Raw genomic sequence first — 25442 nt, forward strand, 5'->3', positions numbered from 1 at the left:
GCTGTACACTCACTACTTTACATTGTAGCAAAGTGTCATTTCTTCAGTGTTGTCACATGAAAAGATATAATAAAATATTTACAAAAATGTGAGGGGTGTACTCAGTTTTGTGAGATACTGTAAATCCAATATTACATAGAAGATGTGAATGCATTGTTGTTCCTGTACAGCAGAGGTGTCAAACCCAATTTCATCGAGGGCCGCATCAGCATTATGGTTGCCCTCAAAGGGCCAGTTGTATCTGTAAGACTAGATGTCAAGAGCCCCCCACTATCAGAAGTGAAAAGTTCCCCACCCTCCCTTACATCACAGTGCACCCTCTTTATCTTGTGCTGCATCCTGGAAGAGGCTGGGAATGGAGCTGGGAAGCAGAAAGTGCAGGGTCTAGAGGAGAACCAGAGGAGGGCTGGAGTTTGCTGAATGCTGAGACCAGGGGAGGTAGAGATTAGGGATGATCGAACGGTTCGGGTCCACCATCGGTTCGGCCCGAACATTGGGTGTTCGAGGTTCGGCCGAATTTAGAACTTTTTGCCCAAAAAGTTCGGAATTCGGCAACCAGAACCGCCCAAAATGCAATGCTTCAGGAAATGGGCTTTAAAAGCCCGTGATTGGACCAGAACCATTAGCAAAAGCCAATTGAGGGGGCAGGAGAATGCTAGGAATGTGATTGGAGTGACTAGGGGGTCCCTAGACCAATCATTAGTGAATACGCCCCCCAGTATATAAGATCGCCCCCGCCATATTCCCAGCATTGTTATACTGGACATGGAAGAGAGTGGAAGCAGTTCTGTTAATTTTACTTTAAAAGTGTCATTTAGCTATTTTTAGTGTGAGGAAAGGGATATCTAGTGTAGTTAGAGTGCTCCTTTACACTTAAGTTAGCTTCAAAAATTTAGTTTCTGTAGGGAAAGTGTTAAGTGTCAGGGGACCGTAGTGTAGTGTAGGGTTAACTGACAGTGACTGCTATGGCAGGGTGACAAAACCCTTCCATAGCAGGGTGACCGCTATAGAGAAATGATCATTTCTCTGTGTTGCTTCGGGACAGGCATGTGGCTTCTCACCAGCAAGCATTTTTTAATGCTGCAGGGGCTGCCACTGCCAGTGCTTTTTTGAGGACATGTTTGATGTCAGACATGACATCTGAATATGTGTATAGGGGGAATATATAGAAATATATGTCTGAATATATACCCCTAGACATATATAGGTGTGATAGTAGCAGAAATAAATGCTTGCGCTAATGAAATCATTTACAGTAATATATTTCTGCTACTATCACACCTATATATGTCTAGGGGTATATATTCAGACATATATGCCTATATATACCCCCTATACACATGTTCAGATGTTTTGCCTGCCTCAAAAGAACCCCAAAAAATGCCAAAAAAACGCTAGCGTCAAAAAAAAAAAATGCCCAGGTGTGTTTTTGCTGGCATTTTTTGGGGGGTTTTGGAGGCAGGCAAAACATCAGAACTTGTGCACAGTACCACTATACACAAGTTCAGATGTTTTTCCTGACTGCAAAGAACCCAAAAAAATGCCTGCTTTTAATTAAACCGGCAAGGTGTTACAGCAGAGAAGCCATATTCCTGTGCTTAAAGTTTTCTAATACAAACGATCTTTTTTTTTATGGTTCTGGACATGCTACAGAGCTGAAACTTCACAGGTACACCTTTTAGACCCCCCAGACACAAAATCACACAAAAAAAAAGTTCTTAAAAATTGTCATTTTTGATAAAAAAGCCAATTATTGAAAAATTAAAAAAAATAAATAAAAAAAAAAAAGAGATTTTTTGATTTTTACTTTGGATTTAGTATCTGGGGGGTCTAAAAAGTGTACATGTGAAGTTTCAGCTCTGTAGCATGTCCAGAACCCCCCAAAAATTAGCATTTTCTTATAATTTTTATTAGAACAGGAATACGGCTTCTCTACGGCGCTTTTTCTTGCATTTATCGGGCATTTTTGGAGGCAGGCATGACTTTTTTTGGATTTAGTGTCTGGGGGGTCTAAAAAGTGTACCTGTGAAGTTTCAGCTCTGTAGCATGTCCAGAACCATAAAAAAGATAATTTTTCAGTAGAGCAGGGATGGTGGGACCCCTCTTTTACACTTATATGATCTTTTTTTGGGGTTCTGGACATGCTACAGAGCTGAAACTTCACAGGTACACCTTTTAGACCCCCCAGACACAAAATCACACAAAAAAAGTTCTTAAAAATTGTCATTTTTGATAAAAAAGCCAATTATTGAAAAATTTAAAAAAAAAAAAAAGAGATTTTTTGATTTTTACTTTGGATTTAGTATCTGGGGGGTCTAAAAAGTGTACATGTGAAGTTTCAGCTCTGTAGCATGTCCAGAACCATAAAAAAAAAGATTGTTTGTATTAGAAAACTTTAAGCACAGGAATATGGCTTCTCTGCTGTAACACCTTGCCGGTTTAATAGCAGGCATTTTTTTGGGTTCTTTGCAGTCAGGAAAAACATCTGAACTTGTGTATAGTGGTACTGTGCACAAGTTCTGATGTTTTGCCTGCCTCCAAAATTCCCCAAAAAATGCCAGCAAAAACACACCTGGGCATTTTTTTTTTTGACGCTAGCGTTTTTTTTGGCATTTTTTGGGGTTCTTTTGAGGCAGGCAAAACATCTGAACATGTGTATAGGGTGTATATATAGGCATATATGTCTGAATATATACCCCTAGACATATATAGGTGTGATAGTAGCAGAAATATATTACTGTAAATGATTTCATTAGCGCAAGCATTTATTTCTGCTACTATCACACCTATATATGTCTAGGGGTATATATTCAGACATATATGTCTATATATCCCCCCTATACACATGTTCAGATGTTTTGCCTGCCTCAAAAGAACCCCAAAAAATGCCAAAAAAACGCTAGCGTCAAAAAAAAAAATGCCCAGGTGTGTTTTTGCTGGCATTTTTTGGAGGGTTTTGGAGGCAGGCAAAACATCAGAACTTGTGCACAGTACCACTATACACAAGTTCAGATGTTTTTCCTGACTGCAAAGAACCCAAAAAAATGCCTGCTATTAAACCGGCAAGGTGTTACAGCAGAGAAGCCATATTCCTGTGCTTAAAGTTTTCTAATACAAACGATCTTTTTTTTTCTGGTTCTGGACATGCTACAGAGCTGAAACTTCACATGTACACTTTTTAGACCCCCCAGATACTAAATCCAAAGTAAAAATCAAAAAATCTCTTTTTTTTTTTTTTTTTAATTTTTCAATAATTGGCTTTTTTATCAAAAATGACAATTTTTAAGAACTTTTTTTTGTGTGATTAATAGTTAATGGGGCATGACCCAGAACCCTAGGCACTTTTTAGGGGCATTTATTGGGTTTTAGGTCTTAAAAATGGTGTTTTTTGATTACAGAAGTTCGGGTCCCATTGATTTCAATGGGGTTCTGAAATCCGGGCCGAACTTTCGTGAAGTTCGGGTGTTCTGGTCGAACCGAACTTTTCAAAAGTTCGATCATCCCTAGTAGAGATGAGGTGGTGCTGCAACTGAACAGAGAGGTACAGAATTTGTATGAGAAGTTCTGTTCTCCTCTCTGCTGCTGACTGCTGAGACAAGGTAGGAACAGAGATGAGAGGCTAGCTGCAGGAGAGGTGCGAGGGCCACATGACATGGCCTGGAGGGCCGCATTCGGCCCACGGGCCTTGTGTTTGACACACGTGCTATACAGAGTATTTGATCTGGCTATAATATGGGAGGACATTTGGAGGATTGTCACTTGGGAGTTGTTTTATCAAGGTGTGAGAATGGGGAAAAAAGCACAAGCAATGTCTCCAGCTGTTTCATTCTAACCTACAGAGTGCCAGCAACCATTCTGCCATCTGTTTTAGGGATACTTCATTTACAATAGAGCAATAAATGTTTTCTATAGTGTACCATTCAGCCACACCACCCTTTCTTAAAGTAGAACTGAAGGTAAAACTTTTATCTTTATTTTGGATAGAGTGGAAATAGATTAGAACACCCGCCGGGTTTTATTGCTGTCTGTGTCCCCATTAGGGAGATTTACCCTCTTCATTTGTCCTGGTGACCATTATAAAGAAAAAAAAAAGAAAAAAAATATTCTGAATTCTAAGTGGTGTCACCAGAACAGAAATAAAGAGGACATCTTCCAATGGGGACACTAGTTCTGGTGACAACTAGGGATTCCCTGACTTTGGAGGGATTTCCGCTCACTCCCTGTTTTGGCTATGGGACAGGAAGAAAAGGGAGATCTCACTGGGACACAAAAAGCAAAACATGACAGAGGTTTAAACCCTCCCCTACTCTATCCAAAATGATAAAAAAGAAGCTTTAAATAACAGGATACTTACCGGTCCAGGGATCCAGCGCTGTCCTCACCCAGGCTGGTTCTTTGTGTTCCTGGCACCGACATGTTTAGTGTGGGAAGCCGGCCGTCACTCCTTGCGGCTTCACAACTGGCTTCTCAATGTGCATGAGCAAAATGTGCTGCACAAATGATCCCTCGGCCTCCTAGGACCTGTGACATGTCCCAAAAGGTTGTGGGAGGGAACTTACAGTAGAATGGTCTCGTTTTTTTAAGTACGCACTCCACACCGCTATGGACGCCGGATAACATGGAAAGGAGATCAGAGATGTCTGACCAGCACAGATGTACAATAGGACAGTCCTCAATAAAATGTATGTGATCCCCTGGACCTCCAATCTTATCCTGACAATCCACCTCACCATAGACTCACAATGATGTGTACACAGATGTTAAAAACGCCACGTTCAGATCTGCATAGTACTTTTTTTGTACAGATGTGAACGCAGCTCAATGATAGCCGATGTGTCCATACACACAGAAGGGTTTAGCAGAAAGTATGCAAAAAGTATGCAGGGTTTTAAAAGTATGCAAAATCTCAAGGCAATCCATTCTGACATTGGGTCCCCTGTCACATCAGAGACCTCAGTCACTGTCCCCAAACTTCTGTCTATCAGACTTTAGAGGGGGCTAAACTAGGGCCAATGGGAGTAGAAAATGTCCTGGCATCCAGTGTGGATAAGCAATGTCCCATTGTTGGTGTCAGTGGGAGGACTAGTGCCCCATCGTTGGTGTCCGTGGGACAAATCTTGCCCCATCGTTAGCATTAGTGGGACAAATTCTGCCCCATCATTAGTGTCAGTGGGAGGAGTTGTGCCCTTTCGTTGGTGTCAGTGGGAGAAGCAATGCCCCATCATTGGTGTCAGTGGGAGGAATTGTGCCCCATCATTGATGTCAGTGGGAGGAGCTGTGCCCCATTGTTAGTGTCAGTGGGAGGAATAGTGGCTCATTGTTGGTGACAATGGAAGGAATTTTTTCCCCACCATTGGCAGTCACAGACGCCCTGCAGACCAACGGGGCCACATCCAGGGAGGCTTTACGGATATACTGCAACCCCTGTATCAACTGGTCCGTCAATTCCGCCAGCTCTGGGGGATGTTGACTCCCTTCCAAATCCTGGCGCAGGATTCTAGCCCATTCCGTTAAAGTCGGAGAGACCAAGGCAATGGCGAACACCGGCCTCAATATTGAACCTGTCACAGTGAAAAGATGGCAGACCAGGGCCTCAGCCTTCCTGTCTGCAGGATCTTTAAAGGACAGAGTGTCCTCCACCGGTAACAAGGTGGCTGTAACGGAACCGCGGCCCACACTGTGTTTGTGGGCCTCCGTCAGTATACCGCTTCCTCCCAGTCTTAAACATAGATATCAAATATCCTAGCCCCCACCATACAAAGCTAGCCGACAACTTAGCTTGTACAAGTTCTGGAACCTTCTCTTTATTAAACAGTTTCACACTCAATATATACAGCACAAGGAAACATCCCCCTCCTGATCAATCTACTACCCCAGGTCAGGTGGGCCTGATTACATTATCATATGCAGATAGCCTTGTATACAGAATTATAATTACCCTGAACTCATTATATAAAGGACAGCCAACACAAACAGTATTCTACTTTTCTACCAGTAACTAATAGATGACAATGATTCAATCAACCTGAGCCAATTAACTAGCAGACTGCCGTCCTCGAGCTCCTGAAATACAATACACATTACCATAAGTATAAACACATAACCCATTGTAGATAACAGGTGAGTAAATCAGCTTATTCAACAATGTCTGGAAGACAGGTGGTTGAATTGATATTAGCATCTGATGAGTCTTACTGTCTTGGGCAGACATGGACTTGAATCCAAAGTAACATTACTCCAAGTGCCCCACATATAGTGTCTGTCTTTTATTCCCGCTTCTTTCCCTGTCTCTTCTACAGGGTCAAATCTACCTTTGATACCAGCGACTGCAGGACCGACATCATGGACGCCAGTGCAGACGTAGATTCGGAGGGTCCTGCAGCCTTCCTAGAAATGGGGTACCAGAGGGGTCGGGAGGTCACAGGAAGGAACGACAACCTCAGAATGGGCCGCTTCCACCCAAAGTTTCCCAGAGAAGAAAAAAAGGTGGAACAAACTACTCACCACACCTTTGGAGACCGTGTGGGCACCACTCCAGGCAGAACACCTCCCCATCTTGGATTAGGGGAGCTGTGGGCCAGGGGTATGCTGCGACTCAGGCCATGATCTGGTCGTGTGCGTCCTTGCGAAGTGTTCCACTCATTGCCCAGCACCCTTCCAGTGGGGCTATGTCGTGGCCGACTGAGGGGAGAGATACAGTCTACATGTGTTCGCTGGCCAGACTGAGAGGACCGTCAGATCTAGAAAATCCAGTGCGTCACCTAGTCCGGCAGTTGATTGTAGTTCTCACAGGAACAACTTGATTGTAGAAAGAAAAAAAACAAAAAAAGGAAAAAAGTTCCATTTAAATTTAGAAAAAAAAGCTAGGGCCAAAGATCCCAGCAAGGAGCTAGGTCATTACTCCTGACTAGGCAGAAAAAAACTGAGGTCCTAGAGCGGGAAGTTTGAGTATACCTCCTGGGACTGCCCATGGGCGTAGTAAAAGCCTTGTTAAATAATGTTAACCCTTTACAGCATAGTGTCCTACTCCTAGGAAGAGCAGCATAACCCAACGGTCAATGAAGATATGAAGCTGTGTCCGTCAATGAACGAAAGAGAAAAATTGTTTTATTTTCAGAATTGTCGCTCTTTTTTTGATTATAGCGCAAAAAATAAAAATCGCACAGGTGATCAAATACCACCAAAAGAAAGCTCTATTTGTAGGAAAAAAAGGACATAAATTTTATTAGGGTAAAGCGTTGTACAACCACGCAATTGTCAGTCATTTAGGGGGTAAATTCTTCCGGTCCAGAAGTTTTTAAATGACTGATAAGCAGTCCTTTATTTACCCAGTGCCGTTCATAGTTAGCACTGGATAAATAGCCATCCAGTGTCTGATGTGCCCCAATAATTGCTGCGTACCGAGCTGTCAGAGGGAAACACTTCAAAAAAGGGGAACCTTTTTTCTGCCGAGGGCCATTTGGGCATTTTTAAAATCATTCGGGGGCCGTACAAAATTATCAACTTAAAAATTAGCCTATTATATTTGGTTGAACATTTAATTAACTCACCCCTAATGTGATGGCTGCAACTGCTTCTCTTTGGTGAGGTGTGTGATGTTAGCTGGTATTGATGATGTTGCTACTCGCAACTGGTTTTCCAGGTTTGCCCGCTTAATGCAGAGTGATGAGTGCCCCAATCAATGCAGAGTGATGAGTGCCCCAATCAATGCAGAGTGATGAGTGCCCCACATATCAATGCAGAGTGATGAGTGCCCCCACATATCAATGCAGAGTGATGAGTGCCCCCACAGATCAATGCAGAGTGATGAGTGCCCCCACATATCAATACAGAGTGATGAGTGCCCTCATCACTCTGCATTGATTGGGGGGGCACTCATCACTCTGCATTGATATGTGGGGGCACTCATCACTCTGCATTGATATGTGGGGGCACTCATCACTCTGCATTGATATGTGGGGCACTCATCACTCTGCATTGATTGGGGAACTCATCACTCTGCATTGATTGGGGCACTCATCACTCTGCATTAAGCGGGCAAACCTGGAAAACCAGTTGCGAGTAGCAACATCATCAATACCATGAGTGCCCCAATCAATGCAGAGTGATGAGTGCCCCCACATATCAATGCAGAGTGATGAGTGCCCCAATCAATGCAGAGTGATGGGTGCCCCACATATCAATGCAGAGTGATGAGTGCCCCACATATCAATGCAGAGTGATGAGTACCCCAATCAATGCAGAGTGATGAGTGCCCCACATATCAATGTAGAGTGATGAGTGCCCCAATCAATGCAGAGTGATGAGTGCCCCCACATATCAATGCAGAGTGATGAGTGCCCCCACATATCAATGCAGAGTCATGAGTGCCCCACATATCAATGCAGAGTGATGAGTGCCCCCCCCCCCATATCAATGCAGAGTGATGAATGCCCCAATCACTGCAGAGTGATGAGCCCCCAATCAATGCAGAGTGATGAGTGCCCCAATCAATGCAGAGTGATGAGTGCCCCAATCAATGCAGAGTGATGAGTGCCCCACATATCAATGCAGAGTGATGAGTGCCCCACATATCAATGCAGAGTGATGAGTGCCCCAATCAATGCAGAGTGATGAGTGCCCCAATCAATACAGAGTGATGAGTGCCCCCACATATCAATGCAGAGTGATGAGTGCCCCAATCAATGCCGAGTGATGAGTGCCCCACATATCAATGCAGAGTGATGAGTGCCCCCACATATCAATGCAGAGTGATGAGTGCCCCCACATATCAATGCAGAGTGACGAGTGCCCCCACATATCAATGCAGAGTGATGAGTGCCCCACATATCAATGCAGGGTGATGAGTGCCCCACATATCAATGCAGAGTGATGAGTGCCCCCACATATCAATGCAGAGTGATGAGTGCCCCCACATATCAATGCAGAGTGATGAGTGCCCCCACATATCAATGCAGAGTGATGAGTGCCCCCACAGATCAATGCAAAGTGATGAGTGCCCCCACATATCAATGCAGAGTGATGAGTGCCCCACATATCAATACAGAGTGATGAGTGCCCCACATATCAATGCAGAGTGATGAGTGCCCCCACATATCAATGCAGAGTGATGAGTGCCCCACATATCAATGCAGAGTGATGAGTGCCCCACATATCAATGCAGAGTGATGAATGCCCCAATCAATGCAGAGTGATGAGTGCCCCAATCAATGCAGAGTGATGAGTGCCCCAATCAATGCAGAGTGATGAGTGCCCCAATCAATGCAGAGTGATGAGTGCCCCACATATCAATGCAGAGTGATGAGTGTCCCACATATCAATGCAGAGTGATGAGTGCCCCAATCAATGCAGAGTGATGAGTGCCCCAATCAATGCAGAGTGATGAGTGCCCCCACATATCAATGCAGAGTGATGAGTGCCCCCACAGATCAATGCAGAGTGATGAGTGCCCCCACATATCAATACAGAGTGATGAGTGCCCTCATCACTCTGCATTGATTGGGGGGGCACTCATCACTCTGCATTGATATGTGGGGGCACTCATCACTCTGCATTGATATGTGGGGGCACTCATCACTCTGCATTGATATGTGGGGGCACTCATCACTCTGCATTGATATGTGGGGCACTCATCACTCTGCATTGATTGGGGCACTCATCACTCTGCATTGATTGGGGCACTCATCACTCTGCATTAAGCGGGCAAACCTGGAAAACCAGTTGCGAGTAGCAACATCATCAATACCATGAGTGCCCCAATCAATGCAGAGTGATGAGTGCCCCCACATATCAATGCAGAGTGATGAGTGCCCCAATCAATGCAGAGTGATGGGTGCCCCACATATCAATGCAGAGTGATGAGTGCCCCACATATCAATGCAGAGTGATGAGTACCCCAATCAATGCAGAGTGATGAGTGCCCCACATATCAATGTAGAGTGATGAGTGCCCCAATCAATGCAGAGTGATGAGTGCCCCCACATATCAATGCAGAGTGATGAGTGCCCCACATATCAATACAGAGTGATGAGTGCCCCACATATCAATGCAGAGTGATGAGTGCCCCCACATATCAATGCAGAGTCATGAGTGCCCCACATATCAATGCAGAGTGATGAGTGCCCCCCCCCCATATCAATGCAGAGTGATGAATGCCCCAATCACTGCAGAGTGATGAGCCCCCAATCAATGCAGAGTGATGAGTGCCCCAATCAATGCAGAGTGATGAGTGCCCCAATCAATGCAGAGTGATGAGTGCCCCACATATCAATGCAGAGTGATGAGTGCCCCACATATCAATGCAGAGTGATGAGTGCCCCAATCAATGCAGAGTGATGAGTGCCCCAATCAATACAGAGTGATGAGTGCCCCCACATATCAATGCAGAGTGATGAGTGCCCCAATCAATGCCGAGTGATGAGTGCCCCACATATCAATGCAGAGTGATGAGTGCCCCCACATATCAATGCAGAGTGATGAGTGCCCCCACATATCAATGCAGAGTGATGAGTGCCCCCACATATCAATGCAGAGTGACGAGTGCCCCCACATATCAATGCAGAGTGATGAGTGCCCCACATATCAATGCAGGGTGATGAGTGCCCCACATATCAATGCAGAGTGATGAGTGCCCCCACATATCAATGCAGAGTGATGAGTGCCCCCACATATCAATGCAGAGTGATGAGTGCCCCCACATATCAATGCAGAGTGATGAGTGCCCCCACAGATCAATGCAAAGTGATGAGTGCCCCCACATATCAATGCAGAGTGATGAGTGCCCCACATATCAATACAGAGTGATGAGTGCCCCACATATCAATGCAGAGTGATGAGTGCCCCCACATATCAATGCAGAGTGATGAGTGCCCCACATATCAATGCAGAGTGATGAGTGCCCCACATATCAATGCAGAGTGATGAATGCCCCAATCAATGCAGAGTGATGAGTGCCCCAATCAATGCAGAGTGATGAGTGCCCCAATCAATGCAGAGTGATGAGTGCCCCAATCAATGCAGAGTGATGAGTGCCCCACATATCAATGCAGAGTGATGAGTGTCCCACATATCAATGCAGAGTGATGAGTGCCCCAATCAATGCAGAGTGATGAGTGCCCCAATCAATGCAGAGTGATGAGTGCCCCCACATATCAATGCAGAGTGATGAGTGCCCCCACAGATCAATGCAGAGTGATGAGTGCCCCCACATATCAATACAGAGTGATGAGTGCCCTCATCACTCTGCATTGATTGGGGGGGCACTCATCACTCTGCATTGATATGTGGGGGCACTCATCACTCTGCATTGATATGTGGGGGCACTCATCACTCTGCATTGATATGTGGGGGCACTCATCACTCTGCATTGATATGTGGGGCACTCATCACTCTGCATTGATTGGGGCACTCATCACTCTGCATTGATTGGGGCACTCATCACTCTGCATTAAGCGGGCAAACCTGGAAAACCAGTTGCGAGTAGCAACATCATCAATACCATGAGTGCCCCAATCAATGCAGAGTGATGAGTGCCCCCACATATCAATGCAGAGTGATGAGTGCCCCAATCAATGCAGAGTGATGGGTGCCCCACATATCAATGCAGAGTGATGAGTGCCCCACATATCAATGCAGAGTGATGAGTACCCCAATCAATGCAGAGTGATGAGTGCCCCACATATCAATGTAGAGTGATGAGTGCCCCAATCAATGCAGAGTGATGAGTGCCCCCACATATCAATGCAGAGTGATGAGTGCCCCACATATCAATACAGAGTGATGAGTGCCCCACATATCAATGCAGAGTGATGAGTGCCCCCACATATCAATGCAGAGTCATGAGTGCCCCACATATCAATGCAGAGTGATGAGTGCCCCCCCATATCAATGCAGAGTGATGAATGCCCCAATCAATGCAGAGTGATGAGTCCCCAATCAATGCAGAGTGATGAGTGCCCCAATCAATGCAGAGTGATGAGTGCCCCAATCAATGCAGAGTGATGAGTGCCCCACATATCAATGCAGAGTGATGAGTGCCCCACATATCAATGCAGAGTGATGAGTGCCCCAATCAATGCAGAGTGATGAGTGCCCCAATCAATACAGAGTGATGAGTGCCCCCACATATCAATGCAGAGTGATGAGTGCCCCAATCAATGCCGAGTGATGAGTGCCCCACATATCAATGCAGAGTGATGAGTGCCCCCACATATCAATGCAGAGTGATGAGTGCCCCCACATATCAATGCAGAGTGATGAGTGCCCCCACATATCAATGCAGAGTGACGAGTGCCCCCACATATCAATGCAGAGTGATGAGTGCCCCACATATCAATGCAGGGTGATGAGTGCCCCACATATCAATGCAGAGTGATGAGTGCCCCCACATATCAATGCAGAGTGATGAGTGCCCCCACATATCAATGCAGAGTGATGAGTGCCCCCACATATCAATGCAGAGTGATGAGTGCCCCCACAGATCAATGCAAAGTGATGAGTGCCCCCACATATCAATGCAGAGTGATGAGTGCCCCACATATCAATACAGAGTGATGAGTGCCCCACATATCAATGCAGAGTGATGAGTGCCCCCACATATCAATGCAGAGTGATGAGTGCCCCACATATCAATGCAGAGTGATGAGTGCCCCCCCCCCCCATATCAATGTAGAGTGATGAATGCCCCAATCAATGCAGAGTGATGAGTGCCCCAATCAATGCAGAGTGATGAGTGCCCCAATCAATGCAGAGTGATGAGTGCCCCAATCAATGCAGAGTGATGAGTGCCCCACATATCAATGCAGAGTGATGAGTGCCCCACATATCAATGCAGAGTGATGAGTGCCCCAATCAATGCAGAGTGATGAGTGCCCCAATCAATGCAGAGTGATGAGTGCCCCCACATATCAATGCAGAGTGATGAGTGCCCCCACAGATCAATGCAGAGTGATGAGTGCCCCCACATATCAATACAGAGTGATGAGTGCCCTCATCACTCTGCATTGATTGGGGGGGGCACTCATCACTCTGCATTGATATGTGGGGGCACTCATCACTCTGCATTGATATGTGGGGGCACTCATCACTCTGCATTGATATGTGGGGCACTCATCACTCTGCATTGATTGGGGCACTCATCACTCTGCATTGATTGGGGCACTCATCACTCTGCATTAAGCGGGCAAACCTGGAAAACCAGTTGCGAGTAGCAACATCATCAATACCATGAGTGCCCCAATCAATGCAGAGTGATGAGTGCCCCCACATATCAATGCAGAGTGATGAGTGCCCCAATCAATGCAGAGTGATGGGTGCCCCACATATCAATGCAGAGTGATGAGTGCCCCACATATCAATGCAGAGTGATGAGTACCCCAATCAATGCAGAGTGATGAGTGCCCCACATATCAATGTAGAGTGATAGTGCCCCAATCAATGCAGAGTGATGAGTGCCCCCACATATCAATGCAGAGTGATGAGTGCCCCACATATCAATACAGAGTGATGAGTGCCCCACATATCAATGCAGAGTGATGAGTGCCCCCACATATCAATGCAGAGTCATGAGTGCCCCACATATCAATGCAGAGTGATGAGTGCCCCCCCCCCCCATATCAATGCAGAGTGATGAATGCCCCAATCACTGCAGAGTGATGAGCCCCCAATCAATGCAGAGTGATGAGTGCCCCAATCAATGCAGAGTGATGAGTGCCCCAATCAATGCAGAGTGATGAGTGCCCCACATATCAATGCAGAGTGATGAGTGCCCCACATATCAATGCAGAGTGATGAGTGCCCCAATCAATGCAGAGTGATGAGTGCCCCAATCAATACAGAGTGATGAGTGCCCCCACATATCAATGCAGAGTGATGAGTGCCCCAATCAATGCCGAGTGATGAGTGCCCCACATATCAATGCAGAGTGATGAGTGCCCCCACATATCAATGCAGAGTGATGAGTGCCCCCACATATCAATGCAGAGTGATGAGTGCCCCCACATATCAATGCAGAGTGATGAGTGCCCCACATATCAATGCAGGGTGATGAGTGCCCCACATATCAATGCAGAGTGATGAGTGCCCCCACATATCAATGCAGAGTGATGAGTGCCCCCACATATCAATGCAGAGTGATGAGTGCCCCCACATATCAATGCAGAGTGATGAGTGCCCCCACAGATCAATGCAAAGTGATGAGTGCCCCCACATATCAATGCAGAGTGATGAGTGCCCCACATATCAATACAGAGTGATGAGTGCCCCACATATCAATGCAGAGTGATGAGTGCCCCCACATATCAATGCAGAGTGATGAGTGCCCCACATATCAATGCAGAGTGATGAGTGCCCCCCCCCCCCCATATCAATGCAGAGTGATGAATGCCCCAATCAATGCAGAGTGATGAGTGCCCCAATCAATGCAGAGTGATGAGTGCCCCAATCAATGCAGAGTGATGAGTGCCCCAATCAATGCAGAGTGATGAGTGCCCCACATATCAATGCAGAGTGATGAGTGCCCCACATATCAATGCAGAGTGATGAGTGCCCCAATCAATGCAGAGTGATGAGTGCCCCAATCAATGCAGAGTGATGAGTGCCCCCACATATCAATGCAGAGTGATGAGTGCCTCCACAGATCAATGCAGAGTGATGAGTGCCCCCACATATCAATACAGAGTGATGAGTGCCCTCATCACTCTGCATTGATTGGGGGGGCACTCATCACTCTGCATTGATATGTGGGGGCACTCATCACTCTGCATTGATATGTGGGGGCACTCATCACTCTGCATTGATATGTGGGGTACTCATCACTCTGCATTGATTGGGGCACTCATCACTCTGCATTGATATGTGGGGCACTCATCACTCTGCATTAAGCGGGCAAACCTGGAAAACCAGTTGCGAGTAGCAACATCATCAATACCATGAGTGCCCCAATCAATGCAGAGTGATGAGTGCCCCCACATATCAATGCAGAGTGATGAGTGCCCCAATCAATGCAGAGTGATGGGTGCCCCACATATCAATGCAGAGTGATGAGTGCCCCACATATCAATGCAGAGTGATGAGTACCCCAATCAATGCAGAGTGATGAGTGCCCCACATATCAATGTAGAGTGATGAGTGCCCCAATCAATGCAGAGTGATGAGTGCCCCCACATATCAATGCAGAGTGATGAGTGCCCCACATATCAATACAGAGTGATGAGTGCCCCACATATCAATGCAGAGTGATGAGTGCCCCCACATATCAATGCAGAGTCATGAGTGCCCCACATATCAATGCAGAGTGATGAGTGCCCCCCCCCCCATATCAATGCAGAGTGATGAATGCCCCAATCACTGCAGAGTGATGAGCCCCCAATCAATGCAGAGTGATGAGTGCCCCAATCAATGCAGAGTGATGAGTGCCCCAATCAATGCAGAGTGATGAGTGCCCCACATATCAATGCAGAGTGATGAGTGCCCCACATATCAATGCAGAGTGATGAGTGCCCCAATCAATGCAGAGTGATGAGTGCCCCAATCAATACAGAGTGATGAGTGCCCCCACATATCAATGCAGAGTGATGAGTGCCCCAATCAATGCCGAGTGATGAGTGCCCCACATATCAATGCAGAGTGATGAGTGCCCCCACATATCAATGCAGAGTGATGAGTGCCCCCACATATCAATGCAGAGTGATGAGTGCCCCCACATATCAATGCAGAGTGACGAGTGCCCCCACATATCAATGCAGAGTGATGAGTGCCCCACATATCAATGCAGGGTGATGAGTGCCCCACATATCAATGCAGAGTGATGAGTGCCCCCACATATCAATGCAGAGTGATGAGTGCCCCCACATATCAATGCAGAGTGATGAGTGCCCCCACATATCAATGCAGAGTGATGAGTGCCCCCACAGATCAATGCAAAGTGATGAGTGCCCCCACATATCAATGCAGAGTGATGAGTGCCCCACATATCAATACAGAGTGATGAGTGCCCCACATATCAATGCAGAGTGATGAGTGCCCCCACATATCAATGCAGAGTGATGAGTGCCCCACATATCAATGCAGAGTGATGAGTGCCCCACATATCAATGCAGAGTGATGAATGCCCCAATCAATGCAGAGTGATGAGTGCCCCAATCAATGCAGAGTGATGAGTGCCCCAATCAATGCAGAGTGATGAGTGCCCCAATCAATGCAGAGTGATGAGTGCCCCACATATCAATGCAGAGTGATGAGTGTCCCACATATCAATGCAGAGTGATGAGTGCCCCAATCAATGCAGAGTGATGAGTGCCCCAATCAATGCAGAGTGATGAGTGCCCCCACATATCAATGCAGAGTGATGAGTGCCCCCACAGATCAATGCAGAGTGATGAGTGCCCCCACATATCAATACAGAGTGATGAGTGCCCTCATCACTCTGCATTGATTGGGGGGGCACTCATCACTCTGCATTGATATGTGGGGGCACTCATCACTCTGCATTGATATGTGGGGGCACTCATCACTCTGCATTGATATGTGGGGGCACTCATCACTCTGCATTGATATGTGGGGCACTCATCACTCTGCATTGATTGGGGCACTCATCACTCTGCATTGATTGGGGCACTCATCACTCTGCATTGATTGGGGCACTCATCACTCTGCATTGATTGGGGCACTCATCACTCTGCATTAAGCGGGCAAACCTGGAAAACCAGTTGCGAGTAGCAACATCATCAATACCATGAGTGCCCCAATCAATGCAGAGTGATGAGTGCCCCCACATATCAATGCAGAGTGATGAGTGCCCCAATCAATGCAGAGTGATGGGTGCCCCACATATCAATGCAGAGTGATGAGTGCCCCACATATCAATGCAGAGTGATGAGTACCCCAATCAATGCAGAGTGATGAGTGCCCCACATATCAATGTAGAGTGATGAGTGCCCCAATCAATGCAGAGTGATGAGTGCCCCCACATATCAATGCAGAGTGATGAGTGCCCCACATATCAATACAGAGTGATGAGTGCCCCACATATCAATGCAGAGTGATGAGTGCCCCCACATATCAATGCAGAGTCATGAGTGCCCCACATATCAATGCAGAGTGATGAGTGCCCCCCCCCCCCCCATATCAATGCAGAGTGATGAATGCCCCAATCACTGCAGAGTGATGAGCCCCCAATCAATGCAGAGTGATGAGTGCCCCAATCAATGCAGAGTGATGAGTGCCCCAATCAATGCAGAGTGATGAGTGCCCCACATATCAATGCAGAGTGATGAGTGCCCCACATATCAATGCAGAGTGATGAGTGCCCCAATCAATGCAGAGTGATGAGTGCCCCAATCAATACAGAGTGATGAGTGCCCCCACATATCAATGCAGAGTGATGAGTGCCCCAATCAATGCCGAGTGATGAGTGCCCCACATATCAATGCAGAGTGATGAGTGCCCCCACATATCAATGCAGAGTGATGAGTGCCCCCACATATCAATGCAGAGTGATGAGTGCCCCCACATATCAATGCAGAGTGACGAGTGCCCCCACATATCAATGCAGAGTGATGAGTGCCCCACATATCAATGCAGGGTGATGAGTGCCCCACATATCAATGCAGAGTGATGAGTGCCCCCACATATCAATGCAGAGTGATGAGTGCCCCCACATATCAATGCAGAGTGATGAGTGCCCCCACATATCAATGCAGAGTGATGAGTGCCCCCACAGATCAATGCAAAGTGATGAGTGCCCCCACATATCAATGCAGAGTGATGAGTGCCCCACATATCAATACAGAGTGATGAGTGCCCCACATATCAATGCAGAGTGATGAGTGCCCCCACATATCAATGCAGAGTGATGAGTGCCCCACATATCAATGCAGAGTGATGAGTGCCCCCCCCCCATATCAATGCAGAGTGATGAATGCCCCAATCAATGCAGAGTGATGAGTGCCCCAATCAATGCAGATTGATGAGTGCCCCAATCAATGCAGAGTGATGAGTGCCCCAATCAATGCAGAGTGATGAGTACCCCACATATCAATGCAGAGTGATGAGTGCCCCACATATCAATGCAGAGTGATGAGTGCCCCAATCAATGCAGAGTGATGAGTGCCCCAATCAATGCAGAGTGATGAGTGCCCCCACATATCAATGCAGAGTGATGAGTGCCCCCACAGATCAATGCAGAGTGATGAGTGCCCCCACATATCAATACAGAGTGATGAGTGCCCTCATCACTCTGCATTGATTGGGGGGGCACTCATCACTCTGCATTGATATGTGGGGGCACTCATCACTCTGCATTGATATGTGGGGGCACTCATCACTCTGCATTGATATGTGGGGCACTCATCACTCTGCATTGATTGGGGCACTCATCACTCTGCATTGATTGGGGCACTCATCACTCTGCATTAAGCGGGCAAACCTGGAAAACCAGTTGCGAGTAGCAACATCATCAATACCATGAGTGCCCCAATCAATGCAGAGTGATGAGTGCCCCCACATATCAATGCAGAGTGATGAGTGCCCCAATCAATGCAGAGTGATGGGTGCCCCACATATCAATGCAGAGTGATGAGTGCCCCACATATCAATGCAGAGTGATGAGTACCCCAATCAATGCAGAGTGATGAGTGCCCCACATATCAATGTAGAGTGATGAGTGCCCCAATCAATGCAGAGTGATGAGTGCCCCCACATATCAATGCAGAGTGATGAGTGCCCCACATATCAATACAGAGTGATGAGTGCCCCACATATCAATGCAGAGTGATGAGTGCCCCCACATATCAATGCAGAGTCATGAGTGCCCCACATATCAATGCAGAGTGATGAGTGCCCCCCCCATATCAATGCAGAGTGATGAATGCCCCAATCAATGCAGAGTGATGAGTCCCCAATCAATGCAGAGTGATGAGTGCCCCAATCAATGCAGAGTGATGAGTGCCCCAATCAATGCAGAGTGATGAGTGCCCCACATATCAATGCAGAGTGATGAGTGCCCCACATATCAATGCAGAGTGATGAGTGCCCCAATCAATGCAGAGTGATGAGTGCCCCAATCAATACAGAGTGATGAGTGCCCCCACATATCAATGCAGAGTGATGAGTGCCCCAATCAATGCCGAGTGATGAGTGCCCCACATATCAATGCAGAGTGATGAGTGCCCCCACATATCAATGCAGAGTGATGAGTGCCCCCACATATCAATGCAGAGTGATGAGTGCCCCCACATATCAATGCAGAGTGACGAGTGCCCCCACATATCAATGCAGAGTGATGAGTGCCCCACATATCAATGCAGGGTGATGAGTGCCCCACATATCAATGCAGAGTGATGAGTGCCCCCACATATCAATGCAGAGTGATGAGTGCCCCCACATATCAATGCAGAGTGATGAGTGCCCCCACATATCAATGCAGAGTGATGAGTGCCCCCACAGATCAATGCAAAGTGATGAGTGCCCCCACATATCAATGCAGAGTGATGAGTGCCCCACATATCAATACAGAGTGATGAGTGCCCCACATATCAATGCAGAGTGATGAGTGCCCCCACATATCAATGCAGAGTGATGAGTGCCCCACATATCAATGCAGAGTGATGAGTGCCCCCCCCCCCCATATCAATGCAGAGTGATGAATGCCCCAATCAATGCAGAGTGATGAGTGCCCCAATCAATGCAGAGTGATGAGTGCCCCAATCAATGCAGAGTGATGAGTGCCCCAATCAATGCAGAGTGATGAGTGCCCCACATATCAATGCAGAGTGATGAGTGCCCCACATATCAATGCAGAGTGATGAGTGCCCCAATCAATGCAGAGTGATGAGTGCCCCAATCAATGCAGAGTGATGAGTGCCCCCACATATCAATGCAGAGTGATGAGTGCCCCCACAGATCAATGCAGAGTGATGAGTGCCCCCACATATCAATACAGAGTGATGAGTGCCCTCATCACTCTGCATTGATTGGGGGGGCACTCATCACTCTGCATTGATATGTGGGGGCACTCATCACTCTGCATTGATATGTGGGGGCACTCATCACTCTGCATTGATATGTGGGGCACTCATCACTCTGCATTGATTGGGGCACTCATCACTCTGCATTGATTGGGGCACTCATCACTCTGCATTAAGCGGGCAAACCTGGAAAACCAGTTGCGAGTAGCAACATCATCAATACCATGAGTTCCCCAATCAATGCAGAGTGATGAGTGCCCCCACATATCAATGCAGAGTGATGAGTGCCCCAATCAATGCAGAGTGATGGGTGCCCCACATATCAATGCAGAGTGATGAGTGCCCCACATATCAATGCAGAGTGATGAGTACCCCAATCAATGCAGAGTGATGAGTGCCCCACATATCAATGTAGAGTGATGAGTGCCCCAATCAATGCAGAGTGATGAGTGCCCCCACATATCAATGCAGAGTGATGAGTGCCCCACATATCAATACAGAGTGATGAGTGCCCCACATATCAATGCAGAGTGATGAGTGCCCCCACATATCAATGCAGAGTCATGAGTGCCCCACATATCAATGCAGAGTGATGAGTGCCCCCCCCCCCATATCAATGCAGAGTGATGAATGCCCCAATCAATGCAGAGTGATGAGTGCCCCAATCAATGCAGAGTGATGAGTGCCCCAATCAATGCAGAGTGATGAGTGCCCCAATCAATGCAGAGTGATGAGTGCCCCACATATCAATGCAGAGTGATGAGTGCCCCACATATCAATGCAGAGTGATGAGTGCCCCAATCAATGCAGAGTGATGAGTGCCCCACATATCAATGCAGAGTGATGAGTGCCCCCACATCAATGCAGAGTGATGAGTGCCCCCACATCAATGCAGAGTGATGAGTGCCCCCACAGATCAATGCAGAGTGATGAATGCCCCCACATATCAATGCAGAGTGATGAGTGCCCCCACATAAATGCAGAGTGACGAGTGCCCCCACATATCAATGCAGAGTGATGAGTGCCCCACATATCAATGCAGAGTGATGAGTGCCCCCACATTTCAATGCAGAGTGATGAGTGCCCCCACATATCAATGCAGAGTGATTAGTGCCCCCACATATCAATGCAGAGTGATGAGTGCCCCCACAGATCAATGCAGAGTCATGAGAGTGCCCCACATATCAATGCAGAGTGATGAGTGCCCCCCCCATATCAATGCAGAGTGATGAATGCCCCAATCAATGCAGAGTGATGAGTGCCCCAATCAATGCAGAGTGATGAGTGCCCCAATCAATGCAGAGTGATGAGTGCCCCAATCAATGCAGAGTGATGAGTACCCCACATATCAATGCAGAGTGATGAGTGCCCCACATATCAATGCAGCGTGATGAGTGCCCCAATCAATGCAGAGTGATGAGTGCCCCAATCAATGCAGAGTGATGAGTGCCCCCACATATCAATGCAGAGTGATGAGTGCCCCAATCAATGCAGAGTGATGAGTGCCCCACAAATCAATGCAGAGTGATGAGTGCCCCACATATCAATGCAGAGTGATGAGTACCCCAATCAATGCAGAGTGATGAGTGCCCCACATATCAATGTAGAGTGATGAGTGCCCCAATCAATGCAGAGTGATGAGTGCCCCCACATATCAATGCAGAGTGATGAGTGCCCCAATCAATGCAGAGTGATGAGTGCCCCACATATCAATGCAGAGTGATGAGTGCCCCCACATATCAATGCAGAGTGATGAGTGCCCCACATATCAATGCAGAGTGATGAGTGCCCCGCATATCAATGCAGAGTGATGAGTGCCCCCCATATCAATACAGAGTGATGAGTGCCCCCCATATCAATGCAGAGTGATGAGTGCCCCACTTATCAATGCAGAGTGATGAGTGCCCCCCATATCAATGCAGAGTGATGAGTGCCCCCACATATCAATGCAGAGTGATGAGTGCCCCCCACATATCAATGCAGAGTGATGAGTGCCCCCCATATCAATGCAGAGTGATGAGTGCCCCCACATATCAATGCAGAGTGATGAGTGCCCCACAGATCAATACAGAGTGATGAGTGCCCCCCCAATCAATGCAGAGTGATGAGTGCCCCCCATATCAATGCAGAGTGATGAGTGCCCCCACATATCAATGCAGAGTGATGAGTGCCCCCCACATATCAATACAGAGTGATGAGTGCCCCCCCCAATCAATGCAGAGTGATGAGTGCCCCCCCCCCCAATCAATGCAGAGCAGGGTTCTTCTACTTACCTGGCGCGGGCGCTCGCATACGAAGTCACGCCTCCTGGACCGACTCCTATGATAGACGTCACTACTGTGCTGTCTATCATAGGTAGGAGGCGTGACTTTGTATGACAGCGGCCGCGCCGGGTAAGCAAAGGAACCTGCTCTGCGTGTAATCAGGAGGCGCTACCCCTCCCCTTCCCCTCCGGAGGCAGCCCAATGGCAGGGCCGGATCAGATGGCTTTGGGGGCCGCATACGGCTCGCGGGCCGTAGGTTCCCCACCCCTGCTGTAAAGCATCTAAACTGTGATCTGTGGGTGTCTGTGGCAATGCAGAGGCTCCCGCAGACGATTCCTTTAGCTCCAGGTCTGTATAAAAGGTAAAAACCTTTGGTTATGGAATTGGAGGAAATAATCAATGGACTACGAGTGCAGCAATGTCACCACACTTGTACTCCATTGAAATCTGCAAGTACCTCTGCCATGGTGGCGTATGGAACTTGTAGTCTTACACAGATTCACAGAGTCTTGTAGTCTTAACCAGGCCCGGACTGGGACATAAAATAGGCCCGGGCATTTTAGGCTGAGCAGCCCATGTTTTTTTTTTTTTTAAAACAAAATGACCAATGATGAACAACTACCGGTTTCTCTATGTTTTTTAGTTCTATTTAGCCTGCACACCCATGCAATCCGATTCTGCAAATCGCACTGTGTTTTGAAAACCGATTGCGGGGTGTCGTTAACCTAACATACACTCCACAATCTGTTTGCATGGACGGGTTGCTGTTTAGATGCAGTCTGCATTTAGTGTGAACCCTAGGCTAAGAGATAATGGTAATTTTAGGGTACATTAAAAATATATTACCGAATTTTTGGGTAAAATATAAAAGATGAGTTTGTGTCAAGTAAATAAATACCCAACATGTCAAAGCTTAAGACTATGCATGCCCGAAAATAGCAACACATTTCAGTACCCTATATTTTCTATAGGCAAGGTTATTAAAGATCATAGAGGTCATCAGTTCAGAGTTACCATGAATAATGATCCTATAATTATTGCTCTCATTCCAGTGTGCAGGGTCATATATTACATGTGTAGTAAAATCAAGGTTTTTGTTCACAGGCGCCCCCAAAATGTGTATGTAGTTTCTTATGGTAATGGTGGGATAGGGATGACATCAGTAGCAGTGGTGGTAGTGGGGATAGGGATGACATCAGTAGAAGTGGTGGTAGTGGGGATAGGGATGACATCAGTAGTGGTGGTAGTGGGGATAGGGATGACATCAGTAGCAGTGGTGGTAGTGGGGATAGGATGACATCAGTAGTGGTGGTAGGATAGGGATGACATCAGTGGTAGTGGTGGTGGGGATAGGGATGACATCAGTAGCAGTGGAAATAGGAATTACATCAGTGGTAGTGGGAATTGGGATGACATCAGTGGCAGTGGTAGTGGGGATTGAGATGATATCAGTGGCAGTGGTAGTGGGGATTGAGATGATATCAGTGGCAGTGGTAGTGGGGATTGGGATGACATCAGTGGTAGTGGAGATTGGGATGACATCAGTGGCAGTGGTGGTGGGGATAGGGGTGACATCCGTGGCGGTGAGTGGTGGTGGGGATAGGGGTGACATCAGTGGTGGTGGGGATAGGGGTGACAGCAGTGGCAGTGGTGGTGGGGATAGGGGTTACATCAGTGGCAGTGGGAATAGGAATGACATCAGTGATAGTGGGGATTGGGATGACATCAGTGGCAGTGGTTGGGATAGGGATAACATCAGTGGCGGTGTTGAGGATAGGGATGACATCAGTGGCGGTGTTGAGGATAGGGATGACATCAGTGGGAATGATGAGGATAGGGATGACATCAGTGGGAATGATGAGGATAGGGATGACATCAGTGGCGGTGTTGAGGATAGGAATGACATCAGTGGGAATGATGAGGATAGGGATGACATCAGTGGGAGTGGTGGTAAGGATAGGAATAACATCAGTGGCAGTGGTGGTGGGGATAAGGATGACATCAGTGGCAAGTGGTGGTGGGGATAAGGATGACATCAGTGGCAGTGGTGGTGGTGATAGGAATGACAATGTCCACTGCCACTGATGTCATCCCTATCCCCACCACCACCACTACTGATGTCATCCCTATCCCCCCATCACCACTGCCTCATGGGAGGGGGGAGAGATCAGACAGAGGGATGGCGGTGGGAGGGATGGGATACGGCAGAAGGATGGCAGTAGGAGGGATGGTGGGATCCAGGAGAGGGATGGCAGTGGGAGGGATGGTGGGATCCAGCAGAGGGATGGCGGTGGGAGGAATGGTGGGATCCAGGAGAGGGATGGTGGGATCCAGCAGAGAGATGGCGGTGGGAGGGATGGTGGGATCCAGGAGAGGGATGGCAGTGGGAGGGATGGTGGGATCCAGGAGAGGGGTGGCAGTGGGAGGGATGGTGGGATCCAGAAGAGGGGTGGCGGTGTGAGGGATGGTGGGATCCAGGAGAGGGGTGGCGGTGTGAGGGATGGTGGGATCCAGGAGAGGGGTGGCAGTGTGAGGGATGGTGGGATCCAGGAGAGGGGTGGCGGTGGGAGGGATGGTGGGATCCAGCAGAGGGGTGGCGGTGGGAGGGATGGTGGGATCCAGGAGAGGGGTGGCGGTGGGTGGGATAGTGGGATCCAGGAGAGGGATGGCAGTGGGAGGGATGGTGGGATCCAGGAGAGGAGTGGCAGTGGGAGGGATGGTGGGATCCAGGAGAGGGGTGGCAGTGGGAGGAATGGTGGGATCCAGCAGAGAGATGGCTGTGGGAGGGATGGTGGGATCCAGGAGAGGGGTGGCAGTGGGAGGAATGGTGGGATCCAGCAGAGAGATGGCTGTGAGAGGGATGGTGGGATCCAGCAGAGAGATGGCGGTGGGAGGGATGGTGGGATCCAGGAGAGGGGTGGCAGTGTGAGGGATGGTGGGATCCAGGAGAGAGATGGCGGTGGGAGGGATGGTGGGATCCAGGAGAGGGGTGGCGGTGTGAGGGATGGTGGGATCCAGGAGAGGGGTGGCGGTGTGAGGGATGGTGGGATCCAGGAGAGGGGTGGCAGTGTGAGGGATGGTGGGATCCAGGAGAGGGGTGGCGGTGGGAGGGATGGTGGGATCCAGGAGAGGGGTGGCGGTGGGAGGGATGGTGGGATCCAGGAGAGGGGTGGCGGTGGGTGGGATAGTGGGATCCAGGAGAGGGATGGCAGTG

The sequence above is a fragment of the Pelophylax lessonae genome (genome assembly GCF_965119305.1).
Source record: "Pelophylax lessonae genome assembly, chromosome: 13".
Taxonomy (NCBI): Eukaryota; Metazoa; Chordata; class Amphibia; order Anura; family Ranidae; genus Pelophylax; species Pelophylax lessonae.